The sequence below is a fragment of the Suncus etruscus genome, chromosome 2 (genome assembly GCF_024139225.1).
Source record: "Suncus etruscus isolate mSunEtr1 chromosome 2, mSunEtr1.pri.cur, whole genome shotgun sequence".
Classification (NCBI taxonomy): domain Eukaryota; kingdom Metazoa; phylum Chordata; class Mammalia; order Eulipotyphla; family Soricidae; genus Suncus; species Suncus etruscus.
This window is the reverse complement of record NC_064849.1, coordinates 87,859,656-87,882,163: the sequence shown is the minus strand read 5'-3', so window position 1 is coordinate 87,882,163 and position 22,508 is coordinate 87,859,656.

The window sequence follows — 22,508 nt, the reverse complement described above, 5'->3', positions numbered from 1 at the left end:
TCAACAACAACACAATAATTGTGGGGGACCTCAACACTGCTTTGTCAACACTGGATAGGTCAACCAGACTGAAACCCAACAAGAATATACTAGACCTGAAGAGAGAAATGGAAGAAAGAGGCCTAGTGGATATATATAGGACACTCCATCCCCAGAAACCTGGATACACATTCTTCTCCAATGTACATGGGACATTCTCCAGGACAGACTACATGCTGGCACATAAAACATACCTCCATAATATCAAGAGGATAGAAATTTTGCAGACTACCTTCGCTGACCACAAGGCTCTGAAATTATTTGTGAATTCCAAAGGGACTCAGAAGAAAAACTTTAACACCTGGAAGTTAAACAGCCTCATACACAATAACCAGTGGGTACGAGATGAAATCAAGAAAGAAATCAAAAGGTTCCTGGAAACAAATGACAATAAAGACACAAACTATCAGAACTTATGGGACACAGCAAAAGCAGTACTGAGAGGAAAATTTATAGCTTTGCAAGCACACATCAGGAAGGAAGAAGGAGCTTACCTGAGTAGCTTAATGACACAGCTAATAGAACTAGAAAGTACTCAACAAAAGGACCCAAAAATAGGAAGACAGAAGGAAATAACAAAGCTGAGAGCAGAAATCAACGAAGTGGAAACCCAAAAAACAATCCGAAAGATCAACGAAAGCAGAAGTTGGTTCTTCGAAAAAATAAACAAGATTGATAGACCACTGGCAAACCTAACAAAGAAAGAGAGAGAGAGAAACTTGATAACTCGTATTAGGAATGAAAAAGGAGAGATCACTACTGATATGACAGAGATTCAAAGGGTAATCAGAAACTACTTTGAAAAACTCTATGCCACTAAAAATGAGAACCTGGAAGAAATGGATAAATTCTTGGACTCTTATAATCTTCCACGGTTGAAAGAAGAGGATGTAGCATATCTAAGCACCCCCATCACCATTGATGAAATAAAAATGGTAATCAAAAGTCTGCCCAAAAACAAAAGCCCAGGCCTAGATGGATTCACTAATGAATTCTATCAAACTTTCCAAGAGGAACTACTACCAATCCTGGCAAGACTCTTTCATGAAATTGAACAAGTGGAAACACTCCCAAATAGCTTTTATGAAGCCAACATCACCTTGATACCTAAACCAGACAGAGATGCTACGAAAAAAGGAAATTACAGACCAATATCGCTGATGAATGCAGATGCAAAGATCCTCAACAAAATCTGGCAAATAGGATTCAATACCTCATTAAGAAGATCATCCACTACGATCAAGTAGGTTTCATCCCAGGAATGCAAGGCTGGTTTAACATCCGTAAATCTATCAACATAATACATAACATCAAAAACAAGAAAAATAAAAACCACATGATTATATCAATAGATGCAGAGAAAGCATTTGACAAGGTCCAACACCCATTCTTGATCAAAACTCTCAGCAAGATGGGAATGGAAGGAACCTTTCTCAATATATTTAAGGCTATCTACCACAAGCCAGTGGCAAATATTATCCTCAATGGAGAAAAACTAAAAGCCTTCCCTCTAAATTCTGGCACAAGACAAGGCTGTCTTCTCTCACCACTCCTATTCAACATAGCACTGGAAGTACTTGCTATAGCGATTAGGCAAGAAAACGATATCAAGGGAATCCAGATAGGAAAGGAAGAAGTCAAGCTCTCACTGTTTGCAGATGACATGATGCTCTACTTAGAAAACCCTAAAGACTCTACCAAAAAGCTTCTAGAACAATAGACTCATATAGCAAGGTGGCAGGCTACAAAATTACCACACAAAAATCAATGGCCTTTCTATACACCAATAGTAATAAGGAAGAAATAGACATTAAGAAAACAACCCCAATCTCAATAGTGCCACACAAACTCAAATATCTTGGAATCAACTTGACTAAAAATGTGAAGGACCTATACAAAGAAAACTATAAAACTCTGCTCCAAGAAATAAGAGAGGACACGCGGAAATGGAAATGCATACCCTGCTCATGGATTGGCAGGATTAACATCATCAAAATGGCAATACTCCCCAAGGCGTTATACAGATTCAAGGCTATCCCTCTAAAGATACCTATGACATTCTTCAAAGAAGTAGATCAGGCACTTTTGAAATTTGTTTGGAACAATAAACACCCTCGAATAGCTAAAGCAATCATTGGGAAAAAGAATATGGGAGGAATTACTTTCCCCAACTTTAAACTTTACTACAAAGCAATAGTTATCAAAACAGCATGGTATTGGAATAAGGACAGACCCTCAGATCAGTGGAATAGGCTTGAATACTCAGAAAATGTTTCCCAGACATACAATCACCTAATTTTTGATAAAGGAACAGGAAATCCTGAATGGAGCAAGGAAAGCCTCTTCAACAAGTGGTGTTGGCACAACTGGCTAGCCACTTGCAAAAAATTGAACTTAGACCCCCAGCTAACATCATGTACGAAGGTAAAATCCAAATGGATTAAAGACCTCGATATTAGACCCCAAACCATAAGATATATAGAACAACACATAGGCAAAACTCTCCAGGACATTGAGACTTCTGGCATCTTCAAGGAGGAAACTGCACTCTCCAAGCAAGTGAAAACAGAGATTAACAGATGGGAATATATTAAGTTGAGAAGCTTCTGCACCTCAAAGGAAATAGTGCCCAGGATTCAAGAGCCACCCACTGAGTGGGAGAATCTATTCACCCAATACCCATCAGACAAAGGGCTAATCTCCAAAATATACAAGGCACTGACAGAAATTTACAAGAAAAAAACATCTAATCCCATCAAAAAATGGGGAGAAGAAATGAACAGACACTTTGACAAAGAAGAAATACAAATGGCCAAAAGACACATGAAGAAATGCTCCACATCACTAATCATCAGAGAGATGCAAATCAAAACAACAATGAGATACCACCTCACACCACAGAGAATGGCACGCATCACAAAGAATGAGAACAAAAAGTGCTGGCGGGGATGTGGAGAGAAAGGAACCCTTATCCACTGCTGGTGGGAATGCCGTCTAGTTCAACCTTTATGGAAAGCGATATGGAGATTCCTCCAAAAACTGGAAATCGAGCTCCCATACGATCCAGCTATACCACTCCTAGGAATATACCCTAAAAACACAAAAATACAATACAAAAATCCCTTCCTTACACCTATATTCATTGCAGCACTATTTACCATAGCAAGACTCTGGAAACAACCAAGATGCCCTTCAACAGATGAATGGCTAAAGAAACTGTGGTACATATACACAATGGAATATTATGCAGCTGTCAGGAGGGATGAAGTCATGAAATTTTCCTATACATGGATGTACACAGAATCTATTATGCTGAGTGAAATAAGTCAGAGAGAGAGAGAGAGAAAAACGCAGAATGGTCTCACTCATCTATGGGTTTTAAGAAAAATGAAAGACATTCTTGCAATAATACATTTCAGACACAAAAGAGAAAAGAGCTGGAAGTTCCAGCTCACCTCAGGAAGCTCACCACAAAGAGTGATGAGTTTAGTTAGAGAAATAACTACATTTTGAACTGTCCTAATATTGAGAATGTATGAGGGAAATGTAGAGCCTGTTTAGGGTACAGGCGGGGGTTGGGTGGGGAGGAGGGAGATTTGGGACTTGGGTGATGGGAATGTTGCACTGGTGATGGGTGGTGTTCCTTTTATGACTGAAACCCAAACACAATCATGTATGTAATCAAGGTGTTTAAAAAAAAAAAAAAAAGAACCAGAAAAAAAAATAGATTTACCAGAAAAATGTCCCCTAATCCAACATTTCATTACTTAGATTGGTACTGACCAACAAATATGTTATTGTAATGATTTTGACATTTGGAGAAGAATAAAAGTTCAGCAGGTTAAATTCTATTAGGAAAATTTAAGTGAGTAATTATATTTACCAAAAAAAAAAAAAATAAACAACTATTAGGCACTGGTACCAACAGATGTGTGCAGCAAGAAGTAATCTTCAGTTTTACTGAAGTAAATACTTTTATTTTGTGCAATATATTATATTTTGAGCAGTAAATTAAATATAAATAGTTATATTAAATAATAAATTGCAGTAAAAATGGTACTGAAACCAAGATCTGTGACTGTGAACTCCTCTAGGGAAATAAATATACATATTTCCAGTTGTCTGCTGTGTGTGGCCTTGTAGAAAATCCAGGTGTGTTTTGGGAATTTCAGTTTTTCTCTTTGAAATTAGAAGTTGGGATCCAATTGTCTCTAACTTCTCTGTCTCCAGATCCAAATCCTACAAGTTTTCCAAACTACAATTTCATGACTTTCAATTATTTCTAACAGAGTGTATAATTAACCATGTGGAATGTCTTCTAGAGTATTTTGTGAGAGCCCAAACCAAAGAAATTATTGTGTTTTTTTTCTCTGCAGTAATAGATGTTCTAAAGGAGAAAATGAATGGAATTTTTATAGTAGAGAGAAACATACCTTGTAACTAATTCTTCATTTCTTCTGCTATGATTTAACCATTGCCTTTACCTCCTGTGCCCTAAAACAGAAGCTAGCATCAATGATTCAACTTATTACACATTACATGTTTTATGTGAAAAATAATATTGATGCTAGAGCAATAGCACTGTGTGTAGGGCATTTGCCTTGCATGTGGCTGATAAAGTTGGATCCCTGGCATCCCATATGGTTCCCTCAGCTGACTAGGACTAATTTCTAAGCACAAATCAATGAGTACCTCTGTGAGGTGTGGACTCCCAAATTATAATGTTGTTATTATTTTCCTATATTGTTTTATGTTTATTTGGATTTTTTTTTGAGTTACACCTGTTTGTACAAAGGGCTTACTTCTGCATTCAGGTTTGGGGGGAATCTATATTTTGTGCTGGGACTTGAACCCCAGCTGGTCTAGTATTTTACCTGATATGCTATCTCTTCCCCCTCTCCCTTTATATATGTGTATATATATAAAAGCACATGAATTTAGCATAAATGACATATGCAAAATGACATGTATTAAAAGGGTATAAAATTAGGGTCTTTTATTATTTTGAATGTGGTGATGGTTTCACAGGAATTAATATAAAAGGGGTTATTTCAACTCTGATGTGTTCGATATTTTTTCCATTAGAGACATCTAATGCTGTTTTTCTCAGAACAATGAATTTTGTATAGTTTGTAAATTTATAAACACAGAAAAATTAAACAGATCCACACTGGAAATGAATCAATAGAGAAAGCAGGGCTAACCACTTAAAATCACTTCAATTTATTTATTATTTGTTTTCTTCAAGAATCATTTAGTTTATTATGAAATGAGATTAAGTCAGGGCATTGTAGATATAACTAAGTGATTACTGAATGGATGGAAAGTGTCTGTTGTTTCTGAGAACTTACAGAAACAATAATACAGGTGAGGAAGACACAGAGTTGTACAAATAACAGTGAGTAAAGCAGGACATGAAGGACAAAATGAGGACCCATATCTAATGCTCTGGTTTCATCTCTATAACTTTCTGATGGAAGTCATGATTGACTCAGGAAAGATGAAGATATATGAGCGTGTAAGTTGAGGGAGCTGACGTCTCAAGATCTCTGAAGGACAATTTCAGCCTAGTAATAATGAGGCATACTTCAACTAGAGAGATATGGAACACTCCAGGATTACTACACTATGTCCAGGTACTCAGCTCACTGATGCAGAAAAAAACAGAACTCAGATTACGTTTGAACAAGAGTCAAGTTTAGGAAGCTCTCGTTTGGGACCAGCAAAATAGAACAGCAGAAAATGCACTTGCCTTCCATTCAGTTGACACAGATTCCATCCTGGAAAGTTCCCTGAGCCTGCCAGGAGTGATTCCTAAATTTAGGAGCAAATAATGAGCACTGCTATGGGGTAGACCCACCAAACATTTAAAAAAAATAATAGAAATCTATAGTTTAAATCTTGATGGTTTGGGCTTAAATTATGTTAGTGAAATTGAAAAGCAAATACATTTTTAAAAATATTTAGGACATAGATGTGGCCATGAAACTTAAATGATTTTGTTGCTGTTCAAGGGCCAAATGAAGACTTTCTGACAGGTCAAGAAAGAGACTGTTGGCAACATGCTGGCAGGCTGGAAGACTGAAGGATCCTTTCCTTAGAGAAAAATCAGAGGAGAAAGAAGAGCTTTGGCAAAATATGAAAAAAAATCAAGGCAGTTATGCAGGACTCCAGTTTCAACTAATTACTCAATTGTATTGTGATTGTTCTCAGAATTAAGGCTGGTAGCAAGTTAAAGATGCTTCTTTGACCCACTGGTATTAAAATTATATATCAGGTCATTAACTACTTGGATTTCAAGTTCAGAAAACTATTGGGACTGGAGTTACCTCTATTACGTCACACATGTCATAATATTTTATAATGATGTAGAGCCAGTTTCACCAAAACCAAGTGTGTTGGTCATTTTAAATTCTAAGGTATAGATTTTTTCTTTAATCATTTTGGTTTCCATCAGATCATTAGAATATTTTAACTTCCTAGTTACAGATTTTTCATTTGTTTTAAGTTTTTTTTATTTAAGCACCATGATTACATACAAGATTGTAGATGGATTTCAGTCATAAGATAAAAACACCCCCTTCACCAGTGCAACCTTTCCACCACTCATGTTCCCCCATCTCCCTCCTTCCCAACCCCCTGCCTGTACTTGACACAGCCATTCTATTTCTTTCACTCATTGACATTATCATGATAGTTAGTGTAGTCATCTCTCTAAACTCACTACTCAATGTGGTGAGCTTCACATCAAGAGACAGTCCTTCAAGCCCTCATCTCTATTGTCACAGGACATTATTACAATAATGTCTTTTGTTTTTCTTAGAACCCATTCATAAATGAAAGTATTCTGCGTTTATCTCTCTCTCTCTCTCTTTCTGACTTATTTCACTCAGCATAATAGATTCCATGTATGTCCATTTATAGGAAAATTTCATGACTTCATCTCTCCTGATAGCTATATAACATTGCATTATGTATATGTACCACAGTTTCTTTAGCCATTCACCTGCTGAAGGGCATCTTGGTTGTTTCCAGGATCTGGCTATTGTAAATAGCGCTGCAATGAAGATAGGTGTGAGGAAGGCATTTTTGCATTGTGTTTTTGTGTTCCTAGGGTATTGCGGGGTCCTGCAAGCCCCCCGGAGGGGCCCAGCCAGTGGGAATCGGCTGGGGAGGCTCTCGGACGACCGCACCTTTATTTAGCTGGGTTAGAAGAATAACCACACCTGTAAAAAATCTGAGAGAGGTTAGTAATAATGACCTCAGGTGATAAAACCGGTCTAAGGTGTCTTTATTGGGGTCCAGCATCTCTTATATAGAGGAGGAGAAAGGGGCAGGTAAAAAGACGGTGTCAATCATACATTTTGGCGCGAAAGCCATGAGACAAAGGCAGTAAATCATCTCCCAGAGGGGAGGGAGAAGCAGTGACAATTTTACAATCATTCCCAAGTCAGCAGCTTTCAAGAAATTGCCCTATGACCCTAAAGTAGGGTCTGTAGCTCACTATCCAGAACTCTCAGCAGTTTATGATGGGGCAAGCTTTGTTGCATAGCCATTAACTCCGGAATGAAGTTAAAGGGAGTAGCCCATATCTGGGAATGGTACCGGGTTGTTTGCTTTCTCTCCGGGCTTCAAAGTGAATATTCCTGCAGCTGCAAATACCTTTCCTGTTAGCTCAAGGACTTACAGCAAAGACTGCACGTAGGCAGCTTTTAGGTGAAAAAGCTGGGTAAAGACAGAAGACAGAAAAATTGATCTCTGACAGGACACTGTCTCCAACAGGGTATATTCCTATGAATGATATAGCTGGATCAAATAGCTCAATTTCCAGTCTTTTGAGAAATCTCCACATTGTTTTTCATAAAGGCTGGACTAGAGGGCATGCCCACCAGCAGTGAATAAGAGTCCCTTACTCTCCACATCCCCGCCAACACTCATTGTTCTTGTTCTTTGTGATGTGTGACAATCTCTGTGGTGCGTTGTTTTGATTTACTTCTCCCTGATGATTAGGGATGTGGAGCATTTTTATGTGCCTTTTGGCCATTTATATTTCTTCTTTGATAAATTGTTCATTTTTTCTACCCATTTCTGATGAAGTTAGATGATTTTTTTTGTTTAGTTCTGTCAGTACCTTGTATATTTTCGATATTAGCCTCTGACCTGGTGGATATTGGGTAAGTAGTTTCTCCCATTCTGTGGGTGGCTTTTGTGTCCTAGGCACTATTTCCTTTGAGGTACAGGAGTTTCTCAGCTTAATATAATCCCATCTGTTTATCTCTGCTACTACTTGTTGGAGAGTGCTATTTCCTCCTTGAAGATGCCTTTAGTCTCAACGTCTTGTAGTGTTTTACCTACGTGTTGTTCTATATCCCTTAAGGTTTCAAGCCTGATATCAATTCATTTAGATTTGACCTTTGTGCATGGTGTTAAATGGAGGTCTGAGTTCTCTTTTTTGCAAGTGGCTGACCAGTTGTGACAACACCACTTGTTGAAGAGGCTTTCCTTGCTTCATTTTACATTTCTTATCCCTTTATCAAAAATTAATTGATTGTATATCTGGGGCATATTCTCTGAATATTCAAGTCTATTCCACTGATCTAAGGGTCTATCTTTATTTCATTACCATGCTGTTTTAATGAGTATTGCTTTGTAATACAATTTAAAGTTGGGGAAAGTGATGCCTCCCATATTCCTTTTCCCAAGGGTAGCTCTAGCTATTGGTGAGTGTTTATTGTTTCATATGAATTTCAGGAGTGTTTGATCCACTTCTTTGAAGAATGTCATAGGTATCTTTAGGAGGTTGCATTAAATCTGTACAATACTTTGTGGAGTATTGCCATTTTAATGATGTGTTGTATATGAAAATATTTCCATAAGATTATTCTTTGCCTGTTGTCCCGCTTTGACCTTCCAGATAGAAGTGAGGTTGAAAGCTGAATAAATAGTTGGGGAGTGAGGTGCTCAGGGTCTTTTGGAGAGTTTGCTGGGTGGCTCCAGGTGTTCTTTGGAGCGTGCAGCAGGCTGACAAAGGACAGGACTCTCTTCGCCCAACCTTTTACCCCTTAACTCTCCTGTCTGTGTGTGGATTATTTGCTGCAGATAAATATTACAAAATCTCCCCCAAAATGGGACAAGGGAATGGGAATTAATTTCTCATTCTGGGAGCTCTTTGAGGATACACAAGTAAGCAACAAAGGAGTAAACGGGACCCACAGGTGGGACAACAGGTATGTGTCTCCATTTTTGTGTATTCTCTTTTATTTCTTGAAATGGGGTTTTGTAGTTTTCTTTGTATAGGTCCTTCATCTCTTTAAGTCAAGTTGACTCCAAGATATTTGAGTTTGTGTGACACTAATGTGAATGGGATTGTTTTTTAATGTCCATATCTTCTCTATCATTATTGGTGCACAAGAAAGCCATTGATTTTTGGATGTTAATTTTGTAGCCTGCCACTTTGCTATATTAATCTATTATTTCTAGAAGCTTTTGGGATTAGTCTTTTCTAAATATAATATTATGTCATCTGAAAAAAGTGAGAGCTTGATTTCTTCCTTCTTCTTAGTTACAGGTTTTTAATTTTTACAACACCTCTCTAACCCCACTATATTCTACACCATAACAAAACTAATTCTTCCTATTGTTCCAAAGAGCAATCTTCTTTTTGGATCGCACATGTAATAGTCCAGTCTCAAGATACCTGCACTAAGGTCTTGTCAGTGTACACTAGAGAATAAAAAACACAGGGCATTCTGTTCCACAGTTAAGCTTTGAAAGAAAATGTATACTTGTTTCTGAATTCCATAATTTATATTACTACATATATATCTTAATACAGAAGTATCTGATATGTTTTATATTAAAATTATATATTAATGATAATTTTATTATCTAAGAGTCATGGTTACAGAAATGTTCATAGTTGAGTGTAAGTAATAAAATGCACACCACCTTACATAAACTTTCCTTCCACAAATGTCATCCCCTTTCTCTCCCACATCCCACCTTCTACCTTTCTATGGGATAGTGATTCTGCTCCTCTTTCCTTTCTACCATTGTGGTTTGCTCCATTGACAATGAGGGGTGCCATGCATCACTTTTAGCATCCAGTTCTTGTCCAGAGAGATCATTATCATGGTAGCTGTCAGTGCAGTTATTTCTCTAACTGCACTCATTGTCTTGTGGTAAGCTTTATATTGTGGGCTGCTCATTCATTCCAGCCCTCCTCTTTATTGTCTCTGAGTATTATTACCATACTGTCTTTTATTTTTCTTATTTACCACAGATAAATGAGACTATTCTGTGCCTATCTTTCTCCCTCAGACTTACTTCACTCAGCAAAATAGTTTCCATTCATGTATAGAACAATTTCAGGACTTCATTTTCCCTGTGGTATATGTACCACAGTTCCTTTAGCCACTCATGTTATCTGGAATCTGGACCTTTCCAGATTCTGACTATTATAAATAATGTTGCAATGAACATAGGAGTGCAGAGGGCATTTTTGTATTGTGTTTTTGTGACCTTTGGGTATATTCTAGGAGCAGTATTGTTGGATAATAAAGTAGCTTACTTTCTAGTTCTTTGAGGAATATCCGCATTGTTTTCCAGAAAGGCTGGACCAGTCTACATTCCCAGCGGTGAATGAGAGTTCCTTTCTTCCCACATCCCCACCAGCACTGGTTTTTCTAGTTCTTTGTGAGGTGTGTTAGTCTCTATGGAGTGAGATAACTCGATGTTGTTTTGATTTTCATCTCCCTGATGATTAGTGGTCTGGAGCATTTTTTCATGTGACTTTTAGGTGTATGTATTTTTTCTTTGAGGAATGTTTGTTCATTTCTTCTCCCCATTTTTTTGATAGGGTTAGATATTTTTCTTTTTTAATTCCTTCAGTATCTTGTATATATTAGTTAATAGCCTCTTATTATATGGATATTGAGTGAATAGTTTCTCTGGTCCTGTGGGAAGACGCTTTATCCTATCACTGCTTCCTTTAAAGGTCAGAAGCTTCTAAGTTTAATGTAAGTCTATTTTTTTATCTTTGCTTTCACTTGGAAGCACTTGGACAGTGGTGTTTCCTCCTTGAAGATGATTTAGTCTCAATGTGATAGGTAGTTTTGTCTACATTTTATTCTATGAACATTATAATTTTGGGTTTGATATTAAGTTCTTTAATTCATTTTCATTTTACCTTTATGCATGGTGTTAGAGGTCTGAGTTCACTTATTTTGCATGTGGTTGACCAATTGTCCCAATACCACTGTTGCAAAGGCTTACCTTGTCCACTTGTGTTTATTGCCCTTTTTAATCAAAGATTAATCGTTTGTATGTCTGGGGGTCATTGTATAAATACTCAAGTCTATTCCATTGATCTGAATGCCTCCATTTATTCCAATATCATGCTTTTTTATTGACTGTTGCTTCTTTTTCCTAAGTGTTGTTTCAGCTATTCATGGACATTTATTGTTCCAAATGATTTTCAGGAGTGCTTGCCCCACTTTGAAAAAAATGTCACCAATATTCTTAGAGGAATTGCATTAAATATGTAAAATGCTTTAGCCAATTTTCCCATTTTAATGGAGTTAATCCTACCAACCAATGAACAAGAAATCAAGAAATATGTCTACATTTCCTTGTGTCCTCTTTTATTTCTTTTCTTTTCTTTCTTTATTTATTTTTTTGGTTTTTGGGTCACACCTGGCGGTGCTCAGGGGTTACTCCTGGCTGTCTGCTCAGAAATAGCTCCTGGCAGGCACGAGGGACCATATGGGACACCGGGATTCGAACCAACCACCTTTGGTCCTGGATTGGCTGCTTGCAAGGCAATTGCCACTGTGCTATCTCTCTGGGCCCCCTCTTTTATTTCTTAAAGCAATGTTTTTTAGCTTTTTTGTATAGTCTCTCATCTATTTAGTTAAGTTGATTTCAAGTTATTTAAGTTTCTTTGGCACTATTGTGAATGATAGTTTTTTTTTAAATGTTATAAACTTTTGGGTAGAAAAGGAAAAAAGTTTTTATTTCTTTTCATATATTTCTTTTTATTTATTTATTTTAATTTTGGTACCTTCAAGGGAGTGCACAGGAAAGCTTGGTGACCCCTCCCAGCAATTCTTCTTCCCTTTTCTATATAAAAAACACCTTTTTATAAAATGATTTCTGGTAGAGTCTTTAGGATTTTCTAAATGTAGTATGTCATTTGCAAATAGTGAGAGCTTGACTTCTTTTTTTTCTATCTGGAGGCCCTTAATATCTTTTTCTTGCCTAATGTATGAAAGCTGCAGAGAGAGTACCACAGATAAGGTGCTTGTCTTGTACATAAATGACCTAGGTTTATTTCCCAGCATGCTATATGGTCCCCAGAGCCTGCCAATAGTGATTCCTAAGTGCAGAGCTAACAGCACCCATGACACCAGCAAGTGTCATCCAAAAATTTAAAAACATAAAGCAAAAATCCAACCAAATCACCATCCCCACAAAACCCTTCTTTCTGTCCTGATTCTTAAAAAGAGAAATCAAGATGCCTAATGATTCATGTGAGCAACTAGGACTAATACAGTGAATTTATCAAGTTGATATTGAAGTTCCCATAAAGTACAAGGTAAATGTTTTTTTTTAATTTATTTGATAAAAATCATGACCCAAGTAAAATTATGTCAGCCCTTTATGCTTAGTAATATGCATGTTGACATTTATGGATAAGATAAATTTCTATACTTTAGGATAAATTGTCTATACTTTATTTTATACATAATTATCTCAATGGAACAATCTGTAATTTTCAAGTAGTTTAATACTAAAGATAATAAAATAGCTTTAAAATCATGGATATTGATCAGAATAAGTCACTTATCAAAAGATTAAAAAGGAAAAATAGAAAGAAGTAATAGAATACTGCAAATGTTTTAGTCTTTCACTTTTAGTGATGGAAAAGTCAGGCAATCAACTGAGAAGATACATAGTCCATCAATTTTGTGAATCTAAATATAATCTTTCAAGAAAATTGGTTGTCAGAGAGCAATAGAAAAATAGGGTATTGACATATATGTTTATGTTCCTATGAATAAAGCTTTTTTTACAATGACATTTAATTGTTTTTATGTGAATATAAATTCCAGATATAGTAATCGCTGTTTTGTGCAAAATAAGATAACAAAAATATTCTCAGGCAAAGTAATTATATTACTTGGTGTTTGACATGTTTTCCTTTTAAAATTTATTTCTTTTAATTGCTGATGCCTCCAAAGGAGTGTGCAGTAAACCTTGGGGACCCTTCCTAGCAATTCTTCTTTCCTCATAAGAAATTCAATTCAATGACCTGAAGTTATGGCTCTGCTTGATCCGTATCATGCCTGGCATTATGTGGGCTGTCCTGGTGATTATTGGGGGGCTCTGGGCCCTACTATGCTTAAAGAAACATGTGGAGCTGGGTATCAAACAGGGTTTATCACATAAAATAAATGTACCTTCAATCATATACTATCTCTTTGGCCCCTAATGTTTGTTCTACCTTAGTAACTGGTTAGCATTTAGTATAATAATTTTTTCTTTTCTTTTTCTTTTTTGATTTTGGGCCACACACAGTGATGCAGAGGGGTTTCTCTTGGCTCTGTGATCAGGAATCACAGATTCAGGGAACCATATGGAATGCAAGGATTGAACCAGGTTGGGCACATGCAAGGGAAGAACGGCCTACCTACTCTTCTATTGCTATATCCCCTGATATTTTTTTCTTTTACTAAAACACTGAATATTTATAAATATTGTCCTGCTGTATTATTTTTGCACCCATTACATGGTAGAGGTATAATATTTTTTAAGATTCTATCTTGGTATTTTTTGTTTGTTTGTTTTGGGGGGGCACACCCATTTGATGCTCAAGGGTTACTCATGGCTAAGTGCTCAGAAATTGCCCCCTGGCTTGGGGGACCATATGGGACGCTGGGGGATCGAACCATGGTCCTTCCTTGGCTAGCGCTTGCAAGGCAGACACCTTATCTCTGGCCCCAAGACTCTATCTTGTTTTTAACCATCAACTCATTAAATAATAATTTATTTAAAATGTGGTGGCTTTAACCATACATTATTTCTCAGATATATATGAATTTGATGCTTTTATATTGGTCTGGTAAAAGTATCTATGATACTTTTAAAAATACATTTTATTTAAAAATACTTAATTTATTAAAATTAAATCAGATCCCTCTAAGGATACCCATGACATTCTTCAAAGAAATGGATCAAACACTTCTGAAATTCATTTGGAACAATAGACACCCACAAATAGCTAGAGCAAATTTTGGGAAAAGGAGTATGGGAGGCATCACTTTCCCAGATTTTAAATTGTATTACAAAACTAGAGTTATTAAAACAACTTGATACTGGAATAAAGACAAACTCTCAGATCAGTGGAATATACTTGAGTATTTAAAAAATGTGTCCCAGGTAAACAATCAATTAATCTTTGATAAAGGGGCAAGAAATGCAAAATGGAGCAAGGAAAGACTCTTTAACAACTGGTGTTGAAGCAACTTGTCAGCCGCTTGCAAAAAAGTGACTCAGACCTCCATCTAATACCATGCACAAAGGTCAAATCCAAATAGATTAAAGTTCTGGATATCAGACCTGAAACCATAAGGTATAGTGAAACATAGTTATTGAGACTAAAGGCATCTTCAAGGCAGAAACAGCACTCTCCATATAAGTAGAAACAGAGATAAACTGATGGGATTAATTAAGCTGAGAAGCTTCTACATCTCAAAGGAAATAGTGCCTAGGACACCAAAGCCACCCACAGATTGGAAGAAACTATTCACCCAATATCCATTAGACAAGGGGCTAGTATCGAAGATATACAAGTTACTGACAGAACTTAACAAGAAAAAACATCTAACACCATCAAAAATTGGAAGCAGAAATGAACCGGCAATTTCTCAAAGAAGAAATACAAATGACCAGAAGGCACATGAAAAAATGCTCCACATCACTAATTATCAAGGAGATACAAATCAAAACAACTGTGAGGCACCATCTCATACCACAGAGACTGGCACATATCACAAAGACCAAGCACAATAAGTGCTGGCAAGGATTTGGGGAGAAAGGAACTCTCATTCACTGCTGTTGGGAATGCTGCCTAGTCCAGCCCTTATGAAAAACAATATGGAGATTCCTAAAAAAAACTGGCAATTGAGCTCACATATGATCCAGCTATACCACTCCTAGGGATATACCCTAGGAACACAAAAACGAAATACAAAATCCCTTCCTCACACTTATATTTATCACAGCACTATTTTCATAGCCAGACTCTGGAAACAATAAAGATGCCCTTCAACAGATGTATGACTAAAGAAACTGTGGCACATATACACGATGGAATATTATGCAGCCGTCAGGAGAGATGAAGTCATGAAATTCTCCTATACATAGATGAGCATGGAAACTATTATGCTGAGTTAAATAAATCAGAGGGAGAGAGATAAGCACAAAATAGTCTCACTTATCTATGGGCTTTAAGAAAACTAAAAGACATTATTGTAATAATACCCAGAGATGAGGGTGAGAAGGACTGGCTCATGATATGAAGCTCACCTCAAGGAGGGGTGAGAGCATTTAGAACACTAACAACTACCATGACAATGGTAATGAGTGAGAGAAGTAGAATGCCTGTATCGAATTAAAAAAAAAAAGAAAAAAGAAATTACATATTAATTTATTTTGAAAGTAATTAAGTTTTTTTGGGGGGCCACACTCAGTGTTACTGGGTTAATCATGGTTTACTCTGTGCTCTGTGCTCAAGAAACTCTGGGTTGTTCTGAGGATAGCATCTGGCTTGATCATGTGCAAGGAAAACTCCTTACTTACGTCACTATTGCTCTGGCTCCTCTTTTATCTGTTTTTAAAAGCCATTTTTATTGAGATACAGGGATTTGCAATACCATTAGTCAGAGTTTTCTGACACTCCACCCCTCACTAGAGAGTCCACTGCCCCTTACCTTGTCCCACGGATCCCTTCCTGCCCATGTAAACTCAGTTCAATACAAAAGATCTTAATTTCTAATGACTGGATGGCACAATTTTTTTTTCTAATGGAAACTTGACTTTTGGTCACTGAATGGGTACTCAAACACCAGTTTCTTCAGTCCCAACCCTTAGGAACACAAATTGATAAAAATGTTTTCTTCTTAACAATTTACACATTTTTCTATCTATGTAGTTCTGGCAAACATTCAATAAATATTTAGAGGTGGTTTTGTTTAATATAAATTTAAACTACTAGTCTGGGAAGATTTTGGCTTTGCTTCTTACTCCTGATATATGCTGCATGTTTCCTCATGTCCCAGGAGATGGCCCTGGTTGGATTCTCATTCTGGGCAGAACTGCACATATAGACACAAAAGCAGCCAACAGTGAGCATGTAAGGATCAAAGCTAGTCAAAGGGTCAGTGCAGGCTCCAAACATATAATCCCAAAATCATATCACAAAAGAAACCTGGAGGGATTAAAGTATTTTATGACATAAATCTAATATGTATGCTATGCATTATTTCAATTCAGGCTTGACAAAGGAATTATTATTACTATTATTATTATTATTATTATTATTATTATTATTATTATTATTATTATTATTATTATTTTGTCAATACCCAGTGATGTTCAGGGTTTACTCCTGGCTTTGCTTTAGGGATTACTCCTAGAGCATTCAGAGGACCATTGGGGATGATTGGGATTGAACCTTGGTTAGTCACATGCAAAACCAATACTCTACCCACTGTATTATCATTATGAAAATAAAATTCTGAGAAAGGATTTTTTTTAAAAATAATTATTTTAAATGCCTGTACTTTACTATTGAAGAAGACTTGAAAACCCTCCCTTAAATATTGTTCTTCTAATGGTTTTCATTGTTGATTATGAACTTTGTAAATTTTTTTAAATTGTCTTTTGTGACATTTTTGAAGATCGTCAAAAAATAGCACTTTTATAAACTCCTGCCAAATAATATACTTTCAAAATGAAAAGAAAGAAAAAAGAGAGAAATAAAGGAAGAAAGAGAGAGAAAGAAAGAGAGAAAGAAAAAGAAGCTAAGTTTGTGTCATAGTCAGTGGGTCAGATTGTCAGGGAGATAGAAACTACCATATATACTTGAGTATAAGCCGACCTGAGTCTAATCCAACCCCCTAATTTTATACTAAAAACTGGGGAAATTTAGTGACTTGATTATAAGTCGAGGTGCAAAATGCAGCAGCTACTGGTAAATTTCAAACATAATAATATATATACCCAAACAATTACAATAATTGAGGAATCAGTAGGTTAAATGTTTTCTAATATTTATAGCTAAAGATAGACCATAAACTAGCAACAATAACTTTTAAATTTTAAATAAAGAGCAGAAAAACCCTAGCTTAACAGGCAATCAAACTAAATCACAAAGGTTAAAATCCTTCAAAACTGGATTCCTCCTCCTCATCATCTGTATGACCAAATAGAGCTTCAGCTGTATCTGATGTGAGGGTATCAGCATAGACATTGTCATCACCACTCAATTCACAGGTATTATCATCACAGCTGCTGGTCTCATACAAGAAGCAGAATATTGTGGGTTAAATAGTTCACTGGCATACAGTTCAGTTCAGCTGCCTACCTCTTCAGCTCAGCCATGACTTGTAGACTGAGCTGAAGCACTGCCCCCTCCAGCAGATGGCAGAAGATGATTGGAGACTACGTAAACTTGATTTGGTGCACGTGTACTGAATCAAATAACCTGTATGACCCGAGTATACTCCAAGTTTGGGTTTTTTGGCTTATCTTATACTCAAGTATATATGATACTTATTATAGGAAATAATTCTTGATACTTTGTCTGGATGCTATGCATCCAGAATCATGGGAATCATGGATAAAGAAGACCTAGAGCACTGAGGAAAGGTTGTGGTAGACACAATGATTTTATTGTCAACTTTCTCTCCTAGAAGGGAAGGTTGTAGCAAGCTCAGAGACCAGGAGGAACAGCCCATGTGGGGAAGCCATTAATAAAAATGAAGATGAGGTCCATATATACAATGAATATTACATAGCTCTAAAGCATAATGTAACCATGCAATTTGCTGCAACATAGATGGAACTGCAATATACCATGTTAAAAGAAAGTCAAAAGGAGGGTATAAACAGAATATCACTTATATGTGGTAATTAGAATAGCTGCATAAGGTAATAAAGTGCTTTAAATGGAACACTCTGGCCCCAGAGTATAGTGAAGAAATGGAAAGATAGAGAGTGAAAGGGAAGAAAGGCATAAAATAATGGGGGAGGCAGGAATCCAGGGAATTCAGGTACATTGGTAGTGTTGAGGAATGACAAAACTAAATATCCAAACCGCAGTGTCAACCACACTGAAATCATGAGATGCCAACTTTAAGAACCGAACTTAGGAGAGTTCCTGTTAGGATGCCAGAGGTTGGTGGATAAAGAGGAAATATGGGATGGATCCTGGGATCATTGATAAAGGGATGTTGACAATGATGGTGGGATTGGTGCTGGAACATGGTATGTCTAAAATTTAACTATGGTTTACTTTCTAAATCTCAACACTTGAAATTTAAACAACAACAACAACAACATTAAGAATGTGGCCCAAAGAAAAGGAAAGGTGACTGAGACTGGAGTTGGAAGAGTGATGCAGATGGATCGTGAAGGGCTTGGTAGAGTTAGTCAGGAATAAGGAGTTAAGTTGTGAGAACTGGTAGATTTGATGAATTCATTAGACACTCAAGCTAAATTTGAAAGTCTGTGGTTGCATCAATTTCTACTTGTATCAAGAAAATAACTATCTTCCTGGGCATGGAGAGATATTACAGTGGGTAAGTTTGAGTGTAAGCACTGCTAGGAGTGATCCTTGAGTACAGAGCCAGGATAAGTTCTAATCACCATGGAGTGTGATCTAAGTCTCAAAATAAATAAATAAAGTTCAAATAAAGTATGTCTCCTTGTTCAATTATGTCTTTATCACTCTAACATGTTTCTTTTCAAAATTAATGTGGGATTAGACTAAAAAATAATTATACGATTTGGATATTCATTCTTTCTATTCATCATTTTTTTCTTTCTTCATTTTGACCTGTGACACCTTTGTTAGGAAAAGTAGGACAATATAAAATTTAAGTTTTAGGAATTAATCAAATTAACTGTACCAAAATATTCAGAAAAAAGTAATAAATAAATATGACTAAGTAATTTTATAACTAAAATTATATTCTGTATACTTAATATTTGGCATTTATTTTGACATTGGCATTTTAACAATACTTTAATTCATAAGCATTGTTAATGCATTCAATTTGTTTAGTGTGAAGAGTTTCTCAATCTGTAGAAGGGTGTTTTCAATGGGGCATATATCGGTGAGGTGGCGCTAGAGGTAAGGTGTCTGCCTTGCAAGCACTAGCCAAGGAAGGACCATGCTTCGATCCCCCGGCGTCCCATACGGCACCCCCAAGCCAGGGGCAATTTCTGAGCGCTTAGCCAGGAGTAACCCCTGAGCATCAAACGGGTGTGGCTGAAAAACAAAACAAAAAGTCAAATAAAAATAAATTAAAGACCTTCATATCAGACTTGAAAACATAAGATCCTGAGAGGAAAATGTAGGCCTAACACTCCAAAAAAAAAAAAATGGGGCATTTATGTGTATTCTTTCAGGTGTCTTATTTTTAATATTACAATGACCATTTTATCCATATGATTTCAGCTTTATGTTTATGTCATATTTATCTCTGCCCTATAGTGCTTCAAAACCCCTGAATCCTATATTTATGTTAATTCTTTTATATTACAAAAATGTCAGTTGATTCCATGTTCACAATTTTGTCACTGTGGAACCTATGGAGGCATAATATTTATGGACATTTTTATTCAAGTTCTTTAAAAACTTTATTTAATTTCTATTAAAATAATCGTAGACTGATGTTGTTATAATCCCAGTCAGTAATACCATTTTTATCTATTTTCAAAGCTTTTAGATCATTCTTAAATGTTGTGAATCAACATAACATGGTTCATCTCTTTTTACAGAAATAGAAATCTTTCTCAGACATCATGTCAAAAACCAGTAATGAGTTGTAAAAGAAATTACTTCAATCAGTGGATCAGTCATCTCTTCAATCATAAATGGTAAATGTACTTTGCTAATTTTAGAGCAACTAAGATTTACCATTGGTTGCTTGATATTTGAATCAACTGAAAATTTCAAATTTTGGTTGGGTTGTGTGTATGTGTGAGTGTGTATGTGTGTGAACATGTAATATGGTGGTGGAATTATATATTACCTGTGTTCCTACAGCAAGAGTGGAATTTTAACATAAGGAAGCTAAAATACATGCTCTGGTAATTAGTTTCATATTCAGTATGAAACAAAACTAGAATCATTAAAAATCTTGGCTGTAAGATCATGCTTGGTATTGAATCTGAGTACTCCTTGTGATTTAAAAGAACAACAACAGTATAATTTTATGGCCTGCTACAACCAACTGGATTTAAAAAAAAAAAAAAGGCACACATTGCTAGTAAAAGTGTGTTTGGAAGGCATCAAGAGACAAAGTGATTTAAGTTTCTACCTTTCCAGGTCTGGATTTGGGTATTGTGAATGTGTAGTCTTTTGAGTACTAGAAATATTTATAAATCTCTTTACACTTCATCACAAAACGAGTTCATAACTATAGACCAACATAGATATATTTCTGTTCTTTAAATGAAATAATAACAAACATAATTTAGATTTTGAAGCTTTTGAGGCAATAGTATAACACTCGAAATAACTTCTGAAATGTTTTCAAGCAAATCTTGTTTGTAATTTAGTTTTATATTCTTTTGTAGCTCGGACCAGTTATTACTGGAGATAACTTTCTTCAAGCCACTCTGTTTTCCAGTTTTTAATGTGACCTTTGGTTTCAAAGGGCACCGATTCCATCAGACTATGAAATATTGATAAGGAGCATCATCTAGCTGGTCAACCACCAGGCAACACGAGGTAAGTGTTTGTGAGACAACTTCCTGCTCAATTTTTGATTCTGCAAATGTGTCTTGGCTTTAAAGGTCAAGAATAGTACCACAGGGATTTTTGATTGCATTATCCTGATTTCTCAGCTATGAATCACTTTCTTAGCCAAGCTAGAGAACCAGAGGCTCTAAAATAAATTTAGTCATTACCCTTAATGATATTGCCTTCACTTCTTTGCCCATCTGGCAAAATGCCTGATCTTGGCTGATGTTGAAAAAAGAGCTTTTCAGCTCTGTCTTGGAAGAAAGAGGAAGAGAAAAAAAATCAAATCAAATCAAATCAAGTGTAATTGGCTATGAAATATTCCTTTCTGCTTTCTATTGTTTATTAATGATTGATTTTTCTTAAACATTGATTATAGTTGTTTAAAAGGTCAAATTGGAACTACTATGTAATTTAATCTGTTTAGCTATTTATTTTTAAGGGACATATTGCATTAGATTATTTTTAAAATTTAGAATAACTATTTTTAACTTTTAACAAACATTTTAGTACAGAAAATACATTAACCTTAAGATCCTAAAGCATATGTGTGATGATATACCTGTGTATAATATAAAGTAGATATTATTTTCTAATTCCTGGCATTATTTAGTATAAATTTATCAAAAGTCAGACAGATAACCATAAATTAGATATTAGATTTAGGTAGTATATATTAGTATTTTTTGCAATTTTTATCTCAAGGCTATATTTTCTCTTGACACATCTATAACATGCTTAACAACTATAAAAATATTTACTTTTAATTGTCGTTTTTCAACTTTACCTACTCATACTTTGCCCAGTTTCTTTCATATTTAAACATTAATTCATGATACCTTGGACTTCTTTTATATTCTTGTATGATAATTAAGGTGTGTGTTATGTGTATATATATGTATATATAGTCTTATACAGACATAAGCATGTATATATACATTTTTAAAATAAGATGTAGCATCCACTTTATTTTGTAGGCATATCTTCATTTCAATGCTTCTATCTGGACTTTCCTTTTTTCTTGTATGTCTATCAGACTATTTTCTAACAGAAATAGCTCATCCCTAGAGCCTATATTTCTCACAGGAAAATCAACCTACCTAGGCAAACCAATACTTTGAAACGAGGAATTTATAATGAATGTTGAGAAAAAAATCTAAGAAAGCAAAGTCCAATAATTCCACAATGAATAATTCACCATCAGTGGACTTCGATTTTTTTTCAATTTCTGATGCTATTATAATTCTTTTGTACTTAATTTCAGTTTTTATTCATAGTGCTTTGTGGTTCTAAATTTGAACGATTATAAACTTGACTCTTTGGACTGACGTTGCAATAGAGATGGAGGCATGAACACAGAGCTCACATACAGGTCATCTTTTCCCTGAATATTGTCGAGTTTGTTTTTATGTATTTATTTATTTTTGCCACATCC